Genomic DNA, 5,440 nt, shown 5'->3' with positions numbered 1-5,440 from the left:
TGTGTGTGTGTATATATATATATATATATATATATATATATATATATATATATATGCATCCACACACACCCATATATACATACATACATGTGCAATGGGGTTGGAGAAGGCTAGCTTGTTTGTAATGCATATAGTGGGCTTGCATAGATGTGACTCTAAAAAACATGCCAATCTGTCAGCTGTTCAAATTTTCATAATACCCAGTTTTTAATTGAATATCAATCATTTTGCCCCTGGACAATATCAATGAGATATACTAATTGATGTTGACCAGAGCTCTGATGATTGATGCTTAGTTTCAAAATGGACACCATAAAACTTTGATTAATCAGATGGGCTGACATGTGTTTTGAACATACAATTTAATTCGTTAATATTTTATAGTGAGTACTTCTTATTTTGACATATGCAGCTTGCTTAATATACGTGCGTGTGTGTGGGTGGGGGTGGGGGTGTCTGTGTAAGTATATATATATATATATACATATATATGTGCATATATACATATAAATATATATATGCAAATATATATATAAACATATATATATAAATATATATGTATGCATGTATATATATACACACATGTATGTATATATGTATATGTATATATATATGTATAATTATGTACGTATGTATACATGTATATATATATTTGCCTGTGAGTGTGTGTGCATGTATGTATATATATTATCATCATCATCATCCCTCTCTGTTAGGAGGCACATGCACTTATACATGCATGTACACACACAATAACTTTCGCCTACCAAATTCAGTCAGTTAGCCCAAGACTATAGCAGAAAACACTTGCCCAAGGTGCCATGCAGTAGGACTGAACCCGAAACCATTAAGGGTACACATGCCTGTGGAGTGCTCAGCCACATGTACATTAATTTCACGAGCAGGCTGTTCCGTTGATCGGATCAACTGGAACCCTCGTTGTCGTACATGATGGAGTGCCAGTTTATATCTTAGGCTACATTACCAAATCTATGTCCTTCTTTATTTTCAGTATCTTGTGAGAGATTCGATTGTTATTTCTAGGATGCCAAATGACCACGTACATATTCCTTCACTATGTCTATGCGTTGAGTAAGGAGAGGTTGAGCATGACAAATGGCTTCCCACTGTAACAAATTGTGCAGTTGCAATAAATATTTTGTAACCAAACCCAGTGGTATGTGGTGGTGGTGGTGATGATGGTGGTAGTGCAAGGTGTAGCAGAATGACTATTTAAGTTCCTCGAGAACCTAACAAATATATATATATGCGTGTGCATGCATGTGTGTGTCTGAATGTATGTATGTAAATATGTACATATTTTTGTATATATTTATATATATATACGTACATATAGTGTTTGTCTATGCATATGTGTTTATATATATATACGTGTGTGTGTGTGTGTGTGTGTGTGTATGTATGTAAGTATTTTCATATGTACATGCATCATCGAGCACAATTGTTAGTCCAAGTTTTCCATAATGAAATAAATCAAATCAGTTATAAAAGTACACACACACACACACACACACACATCTATACATATATATACACATACAGATACACACACACACACACACATAAGTATATATATACATATATATACATTTATATATATATATATATATATATATATATATACATTTATATATATATATATATATACACACATATACATATACATGTCCGTGTGCTTACACACACACACACACAAACATTTCAGTTGCTGTGTCTAGCAGAAGCAATGTTCCATATCATGACCATTGCAAAGCTTCATTGCACAATGACCCACCCAGCACTTTTAACATGTATTATGAACTCATAGTCAGAGACGAGGATACATCAGTAGATTTCCCTGGGGCCATGCTGTTCCTTCTGACAAGGGTTTCAAAGTTTTTGGGGCTGTTTCTAAGATTTGCAATCATTACCATTGATTCTATGTCTAAATCAACGTTTGACAGAATAAGAGATAAGATGCTCAGATGTGGCGGTGGTGGCGGCGGCAGCGGAGGAGGTGGTGGTGGTGTTGGGTATGGTGGTGATTGTATTAGTCACGTTAGGGATGCTAGTGGTGGTGGTGGTGGTGGTGGTGGCAGTAGTAGTAGTGTTAGTAGCACTGGTAAGTGATATTGACGTTATTCACAGAGCTAAACACTTGCATACACACACACACTCACATTTACACACATTCACACTTATAGTGTATCACATGATAGACCAATACACACTTTCACACATATATTTATATATAAACACACACACACACACAAACACACACACACACACACACACACATATATATATATATACAGGTATATACATTTATATGTACACACACACACAATTCGTTGGAGACTTATAGATAACAATCACCCCCAGTAGCAATTGAACTCAGAACATAAAGATAGACAAAATACTGCTAAGTATTTTGCCCAGCATCCAAACAATTCTGCCAGCTTATCACCTTAAGAGTTCAAATCATGACCATTCAATCATTTTCTTGTTTTTTTCACACTGTATTGTATTTAACAACGTATAAAATTTACACTCCCAAATCTTGTCAGTGACCAGGTCACAGCTTGTCTGATCAAAATCTTGATTTCTAACAATAAACTTTAAGTGAAGTTAATAGTCTTTGTGTGTTTTTCAGTGGCCAATATGAGTCTACCACACTGCGATCGTTTTAGTTTTGACATGTGATCTCAGATCAAATCACTTGAGTTCTTTTAATTAAAAAATATAAAAAAGACAAGGGTATGATTTTAACAGACAGATTTGGCTACTATTTTCAGCAGATCATTAAAAAAAAACAAATGGTATAGCGTACTCATCACCGGCTCACAACAAAGACTCCACTTCGTTGTTAGCTCGTTAGAACAGCTCAGTCATTGTCTGGTAATGAACAGATAATTCTGTAATGACGAAATTTGCAGAATCGTTCTTGTAATAAATTAAATTTCTCAGTGGAAATCCCTTAAGTGATTGAATTATCTTTGTTTCTGCTATTTGGTCTGGTCAGAAATAAGACAACAACAACAACACAGTGAACTGTGTATTGGAAGCTATTGATTTATGCTCAATGTCCATCTCTCCTCTTTTCCTCCAACACTTTTTCCATTTTGTCTCCTACATGCCAATATTGCTGATGGGTTTAATTCATTCAAGACACCCCCACCTACTACTACTACCTCCTCCTCCTCCATTTCTTCTTCTTTTCCTCCTCCTCCACTTCTCCTCCTCCTTCTTCTCTCCTCCTCCTCCAGAACCTACCTGTTAGTCCTGTTTTATATATAGTTGTGTGTGTGTGTGTGTGTGTGTGTATTCACAAATACACACAACAATATGAACTTATGTGTTTATTATTGCTGTGAGGATACCATTCCATACTGACCATATACATACATACATACATACATACATACATACATATATGTGTGTGTGTGGTCATAAATTCCTTTTTTCCTGCACATTGCTCTCAGTCATTGATGAAGTGAAGGCACATATTCGTCATCAACCCTGACCCCTACTTTCAAGCCGGATACTTTCCCCTAATGCAGGCATGGGTTTTATGGAAGATTATTTACAAACCCCCACCACTTGCATAGAAGTTATGTTTGTTTACAAATAGCATGTGATATCAAGACAACGGGACACAAACACATACCCCTGTGTATATATATGTATATTTATATATTATATTATCTATATGCATACATACATGAGCATATATGTATACATACATATATAAATATATCAGGGATGTGCCGGCTGGGTGGGAAAAATAAGTAGTGCCTACCCTCAATGAAATAGTTCGATAGTAACATTTTCCTTTTATGGCAAAATATGCACCTAATTCGATAAAATTATGAAGGTTACTCTGATTACTATGCATAAAATTCAAAATATTTTATTTTTTCATAGATTAGGTAGGCATAATTCGCCCCTGCCTTTTAATCTTGGTATTAAAGCTACACATAGTACTGCTGTAGTACACGTGCTGTGTACATTCCTACAACAACATTTTCTTTATGCGCTATAAAGGCAAAAGTAAATCTACCTCCAGCTCAGTCACATGATATGTTTCACTCATTATTTTTCTGTGTTTTACTACATAAACATCACCAACTGCCTACCCTGAGTAATTACTCAATGCACATGCCTGATATATATTTATATATATACACACATTCCTACATACATACATACACAGACAGATATATGTATGTATGTATGTATATACACGTGTGATAAAAAATATGGTGTTTCTCAGAATGACTGGAACTGTTGTAACTTGATCCTTTCCAAATATTTATGTTCTGTGCATGATTGCCTGTGTAATGGTTATTGTTTGCTTCTTCAGCACTGAATCTCCAAATAAATTTCAAGACTACAGTACTTTCCTAGGCACTAATCAAAATTAGTTGTTGTGTTGGTATAGGCAATTTTTATACAAATATACTCTGCAATCAATAACTGCTGATCAAGGTGTCTGCTGTGATATATGTATACTATATTATATATCACATATGGCATTTCATTTGTATCACAAGGCTCTATTTCACCATGGGACTCTTTGTAATATAGTTTGCATTTGAATAAAAGCAGTCTTATTAAAAGTGATTTTTGTCTCTCAAGAAAGTGCTTAGGAGAAAATTTCCTGTCTTGTCAAGATACATTTCCAAAATGATCACAATTTCTTTGAGCTATTTCAAGAGAAACAACATAAATGTAACTTTTAGTTGATCACATTCGGTATTATTTTGTGTCAAAATGCCAAACTATTGCAAAGAGACCAAGTCAACTGCTGAACTATGGCGCTCACATACAAACATAGCATACACACACACACACACACACACACACACACACACACACACACACACACACATGTATGCACAAGCATGTGTGCATTCATGTATACACACACTGTAGGAAGCAAGAACAGAAGTGTGAAATTATTTACTAACAACATAAATTTCTGAGTCTCAAGGGTAATATTTAACAACATGGTCATCATTACATAATTGTTTCAGAAATACATATAATGATGTTAAAAGTAAATAATTTCATGTTATATTCTGCTTTTTTTTTTTTTTCATACTCTTTATCATACTCTATGACCATTATGGCCAACAAAGCTGTAACATGAAATTAACTGTGTAATAACATGAATTTTCTTCACAGGCAGCTGTTTTCGAGTGTAATGGGAAATTTGGAGTTAAAATACAACAGTTATATCCTGAGCACTTTAACAGGCAGTTAGTGTCGTGAATATGTATGTGTATATATGTATGTATATATATACACACACACACATATAACATATGTATATATATAATATGCCAGCATGGAACAGGAACGTTTAATGACTATATGTATGTGTATATATACATATATATAGATATATATATATATATATATATATATATATATATAT

General features: G+C 34.2%; 1 protein-coding gene across 1 annotated transcript in view; it reads left to right on the top strand.

The window, feature by feature from the left end:
- LOC106878166 (synaptogenesis protein syg-2) overlaps nucleotides 1-5,440 on the top strand; it is a 180,518-nt gene that overhangs the window by 171,501 nt on the left and 3,577 nt on the right. The gene's annotated exons all lie outside the window — the stretch shown is intronic.

This window comes from Octopus bimaculoides, chromosome 15 (assembly GCF_001194135.2).
Source record: "Octopus bimaculoides isolate UCB-OBI-ISO-001 chromosome 15, ASM119413v2, whole genome shotgun sequence".
NCBI lineage: Eukaryota > Metazoa > Mollusca > Cephalopoda > Octopoda > Octopodidae > Octopus > Octopus bimaculoides.
Note: the sequence above shows the minus strand (reverse complement) of the source record. Positions and strands in the feature narration are given on the sequence as shown.